This window comes from Strigops habroptila, chromosome 7, assembly GCF_004027225.2.
Source record: "Strigops habroptila isolate Jane chromosome 7, bStrHab1.2.pri, whole genome shotgun sequence".
NCBI lineage: Eukaryota > Metazoa > Chordata > Aves > Psittaciformes > Psittacidae > Strigops > Strigops habroptila.
The window spans coordinates 22302361-22316759 of record NC_044283.2 but is presented as its reverse complement, the minus strand read 5'-3'; positions in this window follow the sequence as shown (position 1 = coordinate 22316759).

The window sequence follows — 14399 nt, the reverse complement described above, 5'->3', positions numbered from 1 at the left end:
TTTCCAGTTACTCAGAGCCCAGTGTCAACCCAAGTGCTGAAGAAGTATGTCTGCAATGGGATAAAGTTATTGTTGCTTGAATATTTTGATGATAATTTTGACCTCTATTTCTTGGAGATTTCTTGACATCATCTGTGTAATCCAGTCAGGATGCTAAAGAACACATGGCTCACTGCAGGCATGAAGTCTCCATGGTTATCCCTATGGATTCATACCATGACTAATACTATAAGAGAGAAACCATCGCTGTATTGATAGCAATGCAAACTTTGGCAGAAATGAGAAAAAGAAAAATTTTAATTTTTATTGCACTTGTGTGAAATGCTTTGAATCAATGCTTTAATTTCTTCCATAGGTGATTTTTTTATCCATTTATTTGTTTAATTAGAATTTAAGATGATCTGTACCATATAGGAGGTACTTCAGTCAGAATAATACTAAATGTTTGTGATATGGGTTGGTATGAAATATGTCATGTTACTTAGATATTTTAAGTGGCGATACTGTGGTGATACTTTGAATAAGCTTGTATGGTGCTTTGTTTTGGATTTATGACTGAAAAATGTTGAAAATATACCAGTGGTTTAGGTATTGCTGAAGGGTGCTTGCATAGTGTCAGTGCTTTCTCTGTTTCTCACGCTGCCCTGCCAGTGAGTAGGCTGGGGGGTCTTGGGACACTTGGAATTGCTAGAGTGTTCTTGCCACTTTTTTGTGTATCACCTAATTCTGTATTTCAGAAGCAATTCTCAGAGGTGGATTTTTTTTTTTCTTTTTTTGATCATTTTTTATTACATTTGTATCTTAAGTTTAGGAATAAACTGGTCAGTTACCAGGCATGAGATGTCTTTCCTCAGCAGCATTGCTTTGTGCAAAACAGAATATTTTGTTGGATAATAGAAAATTTCCTCTCATTAATTTGCAATGTAATAGCTCATTACTGAACTGAGAAAGGTTGTAATGAAAAACAGTGGGATTCATGTCGTGTTTGTGGTTGTTACAATATGGTGTGTCACTGCAAACAAATTTTGAGCCTTAAAAACTACACTGACCTATAATTTTTTTTCCTCTCATTTCTAGTTCTGACATATTCTGCTCTTCTTTTTTTTTTTTTTGTTTGTTTGTTTGTTTTTTTGTTTATTTGTTCCCCCCATCCCCAAGAAATCTGTAGGGTCAGCCTTCTCTACCAATTATATTTTCATAGCTGATCAGAATACTAGCTACTTAATCAATTTCTGTAGCAACTCACAATAAGCAGATTAGTGCAGTGTGATGAATTACCTACCAGAGTGTGGATAGTTCTCAGTTCATAAACAAATAGTACATAAAAGGTGATCAGTAATTCATCTCATTATGTGGATAGAAAGTTGATAAACATACAACTAATTAGTGAAATTCCTGTTAATTTTTGAAAATGTAAGTAACAATCATCATCAAAGAAGTAGATTTCTGCTATGGCTATTACTGGAATAACAGTAAAAATTCCTGGAAAACTGGAAAAACAAGCAAACCACAAACCCAAAAATAGAATAAAACTTTAAAATTTAGTGTGTAAGATATATAATGGTTGAGTGAATGAGACAACAAAATGGCTAATTAGTATAAAGTTCTCAGAATGGTGGTTTTCATCCTCCAGGTAGGGATTTGGTTCCAGGGTTACGTTGACTTAGATTCCCTTCCCCAAATTTTCTGTACCAAAGCAAATTAATAGTTTTAATGGAAGACGAAAGTGTGCTATGCTTTTCACAACTGCAGTTGCAATAGCATTCAACTATAGCTTTCAACTCTCAGAAGATCATGTTCTTTTCAGTGTTTGTCCTTCTTTCTTACTTCCTGCATTAGGTCTTTCCAAAGCCTTCATCTCTTTATGTGCCAATAGAGTTTGTGTGTTGTGCAATGGAGTAAATTTTCTGATACAGACCTAGATCAAAAGATGCACTCTTTTTGCATATTTTTATCATAAAATATCCACTTTTTCTGGATTTACCATAAGAGAAGGGTGACATTTATCCTCTGACTATGTTCATATCCTGGCCATTTATTTTACGATGGATGTTTAGTTAAAATTTGTCCGAAATTAACTTTCAAGTTCAGTGTCTAAGGTAGGTGGTCTAAAACCTAAAGACTAAGTGGATAATTAACACCACCAAACACAAAAGAAAATAGTAGGGAAAGCAGAAAACCCCATATTGATACATGCAAAATAGATAAATAAATGTCAAGTGAATGAATTAAGATAGAATCTAAGAGATGGTCTTGCCTCATCATTCTTTGCTCAATCTTCTGTGACTATACAAACATTCCCATAGTAATCATTTGCGATATAAGTTTATAACTTAAGGGGGAAATAAGCTGTGCAGGAAGATCAACTTGAGAAACGGAAATTGTATTTTCACACAAATATGCTTAGTATACAAACAGAAATAGGAAAGAGAAATTAAAAATACAAAGACTATTGTTTTGTCTTTCCAAGGCTTGCTTTTTGTTTTGACTCATAAATTCCTGCCTTTTAGTCTTTACAGAGCAACTTTAATTACAAACGTGTCTGTTGTAATAGTGAGTATAAAAAGGTGGTCTATATATGGAAAATCTAAGCTTCAACATTAACCAAAATGGCTAATACTACATAGTCTGCTGCTTTGGCATCTTTAATTGAGAAACAGATACAAGTCTGGTAATCTGATATAATTTGCTGAAGATTCTAGACAGAACAGAAGTGTATGACCTTTTCTGACAGTGACCTGCTAATGTCTGGTACACTGAAGTTTTATTTTCTATTGTAATCTTTCAAACTGCATCTCCTCATTGAAAAAACTGATTAGAAAATACTTAAGTGACACCTTATGACATTTCAATGCATATGATGGGGACTGAAATCTTTAAATGTGAGAATCTTCAGAGGAATATTGTTGTAATGGAAATAATTCTATGCATGAATTTCTATATGAAATTATATTTAAAACATGAAGATGATTTTATTATGTTACCTTGGTCTGGGACTATGTGTCTAGAAATGTAAAACTTAAAATCCACTAGGCACTACTAATTACATGCATATGATGAGCTCCCCAGACATAGTATTTTATGGACTAGAAAATTAATTTTTTTTAAACAATATTTGTCATTTCACATTTGTAAAGACACTGCTTTCAGTATTTTTTTATCTAATAATATCACTAGTGGAAAAAGTGGAAAGGAAGATGGTGTTTGGATTGTTTTCAATATTAGTAATAAGAATTGCTAAGTTGATTAGAAACATGCTCTTTTCCTGAATATATCAGTAATTGTAAACAAAATCACTTCCCCTTAGATTCAGCATTTGTAAGACTGAGTCCTGATGTATATCACAAAACAGAATAATCAGGTTACCAAAACTAAAAACCTAGATGTCAAGAAGCTGTGAAACCAATAAATTCTTGGACTCCTACATTGTATATGCTACTTTTCCTATTCCTGTCCTTGTGTTAGGTTTGAAAGGGACTTGATAGTTTATGGGAACTCTATTGATATTGTGGTTTGTCTTTTTTTAGATTTTCTTTTCTATACTGCCTGAATTTAGATAAGCAAGGGATATTTAGAAGAATATTTACAATATGAAATATATCGATGTCCTTCCATGAAAATACAATTTCCATGATGACATTAGTGAGGTAAGAAGTAAAATCTTTCTAAAAAGTAGTGGGGTACAAGGTTTAAAATCACTAAGAAATTATTGTTTGGGCTTTTCCCCCTCCTCTCTCCACTCAGTCAGGTCGGAGATGAGCAATAGCTATTCAAAATTTTTAGTCTTGAGAAGTCCTGTGAATGTGTCTTTAAGAAATAATCTTACCTAAAAAGAGAAAAAAATAATAGAAATTTCATATAATGCATCAATTTCACATCAGAATTTCTACAAGGTGAACTTAACTCCTATGTGAACCTTTTACATTTAAAATAGATTTAGATAGCACTTAGGATTTCTGTGAACTGATTTTCTTTAGAACAGAAGAGTTTTAATAACCTCTTAAATAAACTAAAAGGAATTTAACATATTCAGCTGTGCAGCTACATCTTGATTAAACTTATTGTTGGCCTAAGTATAATCACATGTTGATTTTTTTTTCCTTCTCTATTTCTTTACAGCTAAGGATCAGTTACATTATTTTGATTAGCTTACACTTTAGATACACATCACCAGTTAGTTTCCTACTTCCCTAGATTTTATTTACAAAAGTCTGTTATTCAGAGGGGGAAAAAACACAAAGAAATTCTGCTAATTCTATGAAACATCAGTACATTACAATATGGTAATGAAAGGCTATTATGTTTTTAATTGGTCTGTACACTCAAGCTCCCAAAAGAAATGGGTTGCTGAATTGATTATAATTTGTGTGGAATTGACTGTACATGCATGTTAAGCAATTTTCTACAAAATTACACAAAATTGGAACATCACCATAGCAATGTTCTATTGTACGCAATTGTAACTAAATATTATAACCTTAAATAGAAACTTGTTTGATATGTATCATGTTCTGTAAAATCCAATCTTACTAAAATGAATTTTTAGAAACAGTGTGAATGTTTATGCTAAACAGATTTTGTAGAATTTGCTAGGAGTGGAAAAAAAAAAAAGAAGTCCAAGGAATTTCAATTTCAAGTGAGTGTTTAGTGACAACACTTAAGGATAATGTGTTCATGGACAGTAACAGAGAAAGTGAGGAGTTTTCTTCCAGAAGCATGATACCTTTTCTCCATACCTCTAAAGAACCCAGCAGTGCTGCATGCAGATGCACCCAGACTTTCATGGCCAGCTGCAGAATCTTAGCCACATGCTTCAAGTAAGACTTATGAGAAGGGTCATTCAGCTCCTACAGTCTAACATACTGAAGATTTTCTAAAGTTAGTATTTAGTTTCTGTCCATTGAAAAAGTTCTTAATAGGAATAATTCCATTATCCTAAAATAGAAATTCAACAATACTTCAGCTCACTCCAAACCATCTGTTTACACTCATTTCTATTGCAAATTTCTCAGTGATTTTCATTTTGCCCAAGCTGTCAGTTCTGCCTTTGCCAATGTTAAACAACATCCCACAGTTGTGGTAGTTCTTCTCAGTCACAGTGCTAGAATTAATTTTCAACAGAAGGAAAGGCCCAAGATAGCTGTATGTGTATCTGAAAGTAAACTAAAATTATGTAAAAATCAAGCAGTGCAGACAGACTACGCTGTTCAATACACAGTTTTAAAAATTTTTGTCGTTAGCAATACAAGTTATACAATGTAAATACAGACATTTCATCAAGTTTACCATATAATTAATGCTAGCTGTAGTCTCCACACCTGAATTTATAATTTTCCTCACTTGTTAGAAAAAGAGCTCCATTACAATTATGAACTAGGTATGACTGAGATTGCTACCAGCTAAAAATAGATTAAAATGTCTTATCTTTTCTGTTTTGTTTGAGTTTGGTTTTGTTGTTGTTGTTGTTTTGTTTTGTTTTGTTTTATTTTGGTTTGGTTTTTTTCTGTAGTGTTGTCACTATTTCATGGGGATATACTACCTAACAAGTAAAACAAATTAAAATATCAAGTAATAAGAAACTTATTAGACTATCTATCTCATATGATCTTTTCGATGTGTTTTCAAAAACATCTCTTCCCTTTTGACTTCAGGAATACTGAAGTATGTTGTACTAATTTGCAGTGTCATTAATGTACCCTTTTTCAATATGTGGAGTGAAAACTGGACTTAAAAGTAGGGAAGGAAGAGAAAAAAAGATCAAACACCTAATATCAATAAAAAATACTTTTCTGGTCACTGAACAGGAATAGATCTATTAATGATTATTTAAAAGAGCTGGTCATTGACCAAGGTTTATGCTGTAGCATGCTGAAATCTGTGGGTGATGATATCTGTGCTTGAAGCTGATAAATACAGGAAGCTGTGCCCAGAAATATTTGGCTTTATAAGTAAATTTAAAAATTGATGAAATTGAATGGATTTATAGTATAATCAAATATATTCTCCCATTCATGTTCCATCTACCATCTGTTGTCTACCATAGTTTGAGGATTACAGAATTAGGCTGACACGTTTGGCTGTATTCATTTAAATCTGTAATTCTTCATATGAAAGGATTCTTCATTCTTTCCTTTTTCAAATTACACTTAATCTGAAAAAGAAAAAAAATCCTTTTCGTAAGAAGTTCTGAATTGTCAGCTGAAGTAAGTAAAGCTATTTCTTATGTAGATCACATATTGGCAAATGCAGCTGCAATGCACAGTTTCTTAACATTGCCTTCCTAGTGTGTGTTTGATCTCAAAAGTACCACTTCTGGGGAAAGAGCTCACTCTATTTCTATTGACAATAAATTTTGTCCATTCTACATGTTTTGCTAAAATAAACGGTTCTTACTGTTGTGGCGGTTTAAGGAAAACAAGACTGATAATGGATATATCAGCCCACATATAGAATAACTTAATTGGTTTCCATGCTGTTATTTCATGCTTCAACAACAGAACAAAGGTATCGTTTAAAGACATACTTTGTGGAAAAAAACTGTAGGAGAATTTGAGCTAGGTACGTGTAATGACTTTAAAAGATTTTAGCAAAGGAATAAAAAGTGAGAACATAGAGTATAAAAGATAGTAAATAGTCAAAAACAATGGGAGGGAGGGAGGGAGGGAGGGAAGAAGACTCAGTGAGAAATCAGTAGAAAGTCCCACTGTACATCTAGTCATGAATTGTAAATTGTAGTCAGAAACAGTCTAATGGACTAAGCAGGTGATGTGAAGTCTCTCGTCTACTGGCCTGTGTGGGCTGCAAGCAGGCTGCTTGCATTTCCTCAGGCCTAGATAACTAAACTTTTTAGAGATTTATATGTTTAGATATCAATGTCAGCATTTTTTAGCTTCACTGCAGACATTTATGTGCTGAAACTGCAAAGCCAACAAACCAGGCAAAATATCTTTCCATTTACATGCAATTATAACATAATCTGAGCAGCAGGAGGAAGGTACTTGGAAGATCTTAGAGATTTAATTTTTTCCAAGTTATGGTAAATGATAGTCTGAATAAACACAATTTGATTCCAATAGTGATCTGTTTGTGATTTATAAAAACTTAAACTCAGTTTCTATTTGCTTTAAAAGCAAAAATGAGAAAATTACTTCTGCGGGTAGGATTCTGGGAATTTTTCCCAGTACCTGGGAAAAACTATTCTCTTTTATAAGTACTGTTCTAGTCTCTTAGCTAGACATTCTATATTTTAATGAGAGAAACAAGATATAGAGCTTCTTGTTTTTTAATTATAAATACATCTTTTGCTGTTTAGATCTTAGGAAATCACTCTTAGTTTTCAAGGTAAAAAAAGATACCTAGTTTCAATGAAAAGAAAGAAATACAGAAGTGCATGATTGGTACATTCACAATATTCTAACAACATGGGCATGATAGATTTGTTGATTGAGATAATATTTTTTATTAAATCAGCTGTCATGAGGAAAAAATCAGAAAAGCTTTCAGACTCAAAAGCCTTTCTTCAGATCTGAAAGAAAACTCTGAATGAAAGCAGCAGCTTGAAAAACAGTGATTACAGTTTGGTTAGATATGCACCAATTAAACTAGCTACCAAATGTTCCTCAGTCCTTGTAAAAGTATTTGACTAAAGATCTTTGACAGAGCATTTTTCTGTATTAATCTTTGTTTTACACTGCCCCACAGTAGGCTGGGGGTTCACAAGAAGTTGAAAGGGAACATAGCTGGGACAGCTGGCTCCAACTGACCAAAGGAATATTCTGTACCATTCCATACATAGCATCATGTTCAGCAATAAAAACTGGGGAAAGAAGGAGAAAGTGAGGGATGTTCAGAGTGAGGGCATTTGTCTTCCCAAGCACCCTTTAACATAGGATGACACCCCGCTTTCCTGGCTGAGCATCTTCCTGGCACTGGAAAGTAGTGACTGAGCTCTTTATTTTTCTTTGCTTGTATGCACAGCTGTTGCTTTACCTTTTAAACTGTCTTTATCTCAGCCCATGAGTTTTCCAACTTTCTGATTCTCTCTCTCATCCTACTGTGGATGGGAGGGAATGACCAAGTGGCATCTCTAGCAGCTGGTATGATAACTACATTTCTTGTATCTAGAAAACTTGTTTGGGGAAGTAAATGATATACATCACAGAAATATGCTGAAAAATCCCCCAGATGCCATCAAAGTTTAAAGTCAGGTTTGTTAAGCTCCAGTAATCTGTATCCTCTCCCAGTTACTGATTCTTTCACATAAAAAAACTTAGTGTAATAAAACTACAAGAGGTGCTGGAAGATCAATGGATGCCAGGACACTAGGGAGAGAAAAGTAAAGTCTGGGGAAATGCTGAAACTTTGTGCCTTTTAGTTGTTTTCTACAGATACTGTAATGGTATCTTTTTCTCCGAGTTTCATGAAGTGATCGTGAAGAGAAATTACAAATGAAGTGAAAAATAACACTCTATAAAATAAACAAAAAACCCTGTAAAAGTGAACACTAATTAGAGAGGAGGGGTGTCACATCCCGGTGGACGGTACAAACAGGATTGGGATCTCACGGGGTGAAATTAAGACACAAACGAGGTCAAATGTCCAAATAATGCAATTTACTACCTAAAACTATTGTAAAAAAATAAAATGAGAGAGAAGAAGGAAAAGAGAAAGAGTAGGGAAAAAAAAAAAAGGATAGAAGCAGTGTATCGATAGATTTGCAGAGAGAGTGTCAAATAGTTAAGTTACCACCATGGAGACTTACGGCATCCCGTCGTCCAGATCAATGGGAGAAGTCTTCCAACTAGTCAGTGGTCGTGCGGTCCTTTATACCATATTGTGTCCGGATGCCGATCAGATAGTCGTTGCCCCAGCATTGTGCAACAACTGCGACCAGCCATGGGCTGCATCCGTGAATCGCGCGTTTGGGCAAGTTTTTTATCTGCCGGCTATACAGTTTGTTCCTGCAAGGATGTTCCCATCCACTTTTTGTTTCCTGCAAGGACATTCCCGTCTGCTTTTTGTTTCTTGCCAGGATGTTCCTGCCCGCTTATCAGAACTGAAACATCCCAGCCTCCTCCCTGTGCAAGGACGAGCAGCTGAATCAACAGAGCCAAGTCCACAAGTTGTTTCAGAGAGCAATAAAGTCTGTTTCTGAGGGGTAAACGGTCTCGCCACACCTGCTACAGTTCATAGCTCACAGAGAGCAATGGTTGAGACAAATACCTGTTTTACGTGTCAGTCCTACAGGAGGGAAAAAGGAATGAAAACAAGCCAAAGAAATGAACAAGAAGTATCAGCAGAATGAGGAGTTAATAATCATTAGGAATGAGATTTTAAAGAAAAAATAAATCAACAGTCTTCCAGCAAGCTAAGGTCATATCACACCATTAACAGGGTAAGTTACAATGCTAATTTCTCCTTATAACGTAAACTTAACTTAGATCTGGGCAGTAAAAATAAATAGTACTTGAAAATGAAAGTGAATACTTTTTGTTTGTTTGTTTGTTTGTTTAAAGATTTTTTCTCCTAATGTTATTTGCATAGGCCTGTTTTTCTGGCACCCAGTTCTGAAACAAAACTCTTTAAGAAAGGGGCTCAGAGCCTGGCTATTAAACTCAGATATTGACCAGATTTTCTAAGCACTGCTGGGCCTATTTTGAATTCTTTCTGTCACATGTATCAATCATCTTTTCCTAGGTTTCAGTAAATAGAAAAAAATAAAAAGTCATTTTCCTTAATGTCAAAGCTTGGTTGTGAAAGAAAGAAACAATTCAGCTTTCAGTTTCAGCTGAAGATTTTTAGGGTCAGTAATGTGTCGAACTAATTAGATGTCATCAAGTTAAAGTCTTCATCATGCTTCATTCTCGGCCAGTGCAAACATTTCCTTGTTTTACATTGACCTTTCTAGATTAAGAAGTTTTTCATTTCCGTCAGTTTGTTTAGCCACACTTGATTCTAATCTTACACACAGTGAAATATTGTGGAACATCCATTGATGATGAAAGCAACAAAGAGTTATTTCAAAGCAGGATGTTTAACAGAAACTCTTAAGCTTCTTATATGTGTCAGAACTTTTCTGTAATCATTTTTCATTGATAAATGTGGACCCTTTAACTTTTACATTTTATTGTTTATGTTGCTTAATTAAAACAGTCCACTGTGTTGCTTTAAGGATGAATCATTATCTTTTTCCAAGTAGCTTAAAATTTTTCACTTTACTTGAAAAGTTATAAAGAGTTTATACACATTTGAAGTTTTAGGGCATGAGATTTTTCAATCTTATGAGAGACCAGTTACTGTGATATGTTGAAGGAGACTAACAGTATAACCAGGTGCTATATGCTCAACATTCCCATGTATGTTGAGTTTATATATATACATATATAAGTATTACATATTTTGAAAATGTAAATTCTTATTTTCTAGTTTGTGTCCTTCTTGGTGTATGAGTAAGCAACTACATAGAGCAAGATCGTAATGTCATGCTTCTTGCCAAAATTTAGATATCTTTTCAGAAAAATGTGGGCTTCTAGTCTAACATTGTTACTTTGTATGAAGTATTTGAAACAGATTTATAACATAATACTAGTTCGTGACATATAACCTAAACCCTCAACAGTAAGTGAAATATTCACTAATTATACTGCTAGCAAATCTGCTCCAGCACGGGCTTCCCTTTCCACGGGGCCACAGGTTCTGCCAGGAGCCTGCTCCAGCCCGGGCTTCCTCCAGGGTCACAGTCGCCTTCGGGCATCCCCCTGCTCCACCGTGGACCTCCCTGGGCTGCAGGGGCACAGCCTGCCTCACTGTGGTCTGCACCACAAGCTGCAGGGGAATCTGCTCTGGCACCTGTAGCACCTCCTCCCTTCTTCGCTGACTGACCCTGGTGTTTGTAGAAATGTTCCTCTCACATATTCTCACTCTTCTTTCCTGGCTGCTGTTGCACAGCAGCTTTTTCCCTTTCTCAAATATGTTATCCTAGAGATGCCGCTACTGTCTCTGATGGGCTCAGCCTTGGCCAGCAGTGGGTCCCTCTTGTATCCAGCTGGCATTGGCTCTATAGGACATGGGGAAGCTTATAGCAGCTTCTTAGAAAAGCCATGCCTCTAGTTCCCCTGCTACCAAAACCATGCCACTCAAATTCAATACACTGTGAAATTAGTGGAAGCAAAAAGTTGATATTAGCTTTTGTTTTTTTATGAAGACAGTTATTTGAGACTTTTGTCTTAGAACCTCATATATATTTATCTGAGATCTACACCTGTTATGACAGTATGCAAAGTTAGAAAATATTGATGTGATAGAAGTGATATAATTTTTAAACAATTGCCAGGAAAAAAGAAATAAAATATTTTACGAATTTATTAAAAAATACTTACATACTGTTGTTAACATAAAAATATAGAAATACAATTTTCGCCTCAAAATCTTAATAAAATTATCACCTGAGTTTAGATCATATTATAGTATGCAACCTTCTTACCTGAAATGCTTTATATAAGTGATACACAGCATCTGGACCTTGTAATTGAGTTTTTTTAAGTTTGTCATTTTTTGGAGTCATGTGTGGGTCAGTGATCTGGACACAATCATTTACAGTGCACACACAATTAATCAGCTCATTAAATATAGAAAAGTCAATGTGAAAGCTGAAATACAGGTCACCTATATGTAAAAAAAACACATTTTGCCCTTCAGTTGCTGACGTAGCAGCTCTTCCTACATTTTTTGTCTACCATTCATGTTCAGAAAGTTTAGTATCAAGGCCTAAAATGGTACTGAATGTAATGTCTGTATGTGTATATATGTAAAAAAAATTGAATCCATTGTATTTATTTTTAAAGATCCATTGTATTTGTTTTTGAATTACTCTAGCTCATGGTTGAAAGAATAATTGATAATTTTAAAGAGAAATCAACATAGTTCAACAGAGTTCATAGCAAACATCAATAGTATCTATTTGCATTTTATCACTTGGATAAAGTGTGAGGGCATATGATACCCTCTGCCTTACTGTTCATGTATTAGCTTTTGAGGAAGCGAGCAATGGTCACAAAAAAGAAAGATACTCCCTTTTTTTCATGAAGAGTCTACTTCAGGAAAAAAGAAAAAGAAAAGGGAAAAGAAAAAAAAGAAAAAGAAAAAGAAAAAAAGAAAAAGAAAAAGAAAAAAGAAAAAAGAAAAAGAAAGAAAAAGAAAAAAAACAAAACCCAAAAACCAACCCTTGTCTTTAATGTGGCCTAATTAGGTGGACAAAAGGGATAAGATAGAGCAAAGGAGACCTGTTGAACAGTCGAGGTGGGTATGCCATAATCAGTAATCGCAGAACAGTATTTTTCCTTTTTTTTCATTCAGTTCAGTGAAGTTAAAGCAGAAAGCAAATTCTACTGAATGTGCTCAAATCCACATGGTATTTCTAGAATACCAGGTTGGAAGGAGCTTCAAGGATTATCTGGTCCTAAAATTTTCTAATTTGTCAAACCAAAATACAAAGAAGCCTTAGCACAAAGCTTATGTTTATCTGTGTAAGAGAGTCTTCTATGTATTTATGTAAGCATGCATTTTAAATATATCTCTAGAAGTCTTATGTCCAATCTATGTATAAGAAACTATTGTTAGCAATATTTATTCTAAAGATATTTCCGCTATCACAGGCGTAAAACTACTTTGTAGTCAGACTGTGTTGCATCTGCCATTGGAACAGTCTTCGAACAGGCTAAAGACAGTTCATCAAATAAAATACTCATTTCTGTTAGAGGCAGCTGAAGGAGGAGGGAAAGGACATGATTACTGCAAACATTTTAGTGAGATTTTCTTTGTTTCAATTTCTACCAGCTGTGTTGTCCATGTACATCTAGTCCTGCAAAATTCCACACTTAAGAATAGTGCTTTTTGCTTTAAAGTTAATTACTCACATGATAAAATTATCAACAAGAGAAAAGCTGTTTGAGATCAAATCTATACCTGTCTATACCATTTTTGTTTCATAGTCTTCCAGGAGATATAACCTCCAGCTGGCTATGTGAAATGGAACTTAAACCCCTTTTGACTCTGTATGTGACCAGACTATTTTTTTTTCATTTGGAATTTCGTAAATATTTTTATTGTCGACAACATGGACAGTGGGATTGAGTGCGCCCCCAGCAAGTTTGCCGACGACGCTAAGCTGTGTGGTTTGGTTGGTATGCTGGAGGGAAGGGATGCCATCCAGAAGGACCTTGACATGCTTGAAAGGTGGGCCAACACGAACCTCATGAAGTTCAACATAGTGAAGTGCAAGGTCCTACACCTGGGTTGGGGCAATACCAGGCACAGCTACAGGTTGGGCAAAGAAGTGATTCAGAGCAGCCCTGCAGAGAAGGACTTGGTGTTGGTTGATGAGAAACTTAACATGAGCCAGCAGTGTGCGCTTGCAGCCCAGAAACCAACCGTACCCTGGGCTGCATCAAAAGAAGTGTGACCAGCAGGTCGAAGGAGGTGATCCTGCCCCTCTACTCTGCTCTTGTGAGACCTCACTTGGAGTATTGTGTACAGTTCTGGTGTCCTCAACATAGGAAGGACGTGGAGCTGTTGGACCGAGTCCAGAGGAGGGCCACAAGGATGATCGGGGGCTGGTGCACCTCCCGTATGATGACAGGCTGAGACAGTTGGGGCTGTTCAGCCTGGAGAAGAGAAGGCTGTGTGGAGACCTCATAGCGGCCTTCCAGTATCTGAAGGGGGCCTACAAGCATGCTGGGGAGGGACTCTTCATTAGGGATTGTAGTGATAGGACAAGGGGTAATGGGTTCAAACTTAAACAGGAAGTTTAGGTTAGATATAAGGAAGAAGTTCTTTACAGGGAGGGTGTTGAGGCACTGGAATGGGTTGCCCAAGGAAGTTGTGAATGCTTCCTCCCTGGCAGTGTTCAAGGCCAGACTGGACAGAGTCTTGGGTGACATGGTTTAGTGCGAGGTGTTCCTGCCCATGGCAGAGGGGTTTGAACTAGGTGGTCTGAAGTTCCTTTCCAACCCTGACCATTCTATGATTCTATGATTCTATGTTGTTGTTTGTTTCTGCTCCTGTCTTATTCAAAAATTAATTTTACATTGGTGATATTTCACTACCAAGAGAGGAGAAAAATTATATGAAATGGAAAGGTAAAAGGCTAGTAGCTGAATAATATTCTTTAGGAATGTAACCAAATTGCTAAATGGATAGAGTAGAGTTGAATATCAAATATTTAGGAAGCAGACTTCTCTTATCCTCTCGTGTCCTTATACATATGAAGTTAGTTTATCTTGGTGATGGAGAAACAATCTTCCACAGATTTTCCTTACAAACTCAGGCTGTCTGCATATCTAAAGCCCACGTTTTTTTTTCTGAAGATTACCTCTGACACTGTCTATTCTGTTATGAGGTAA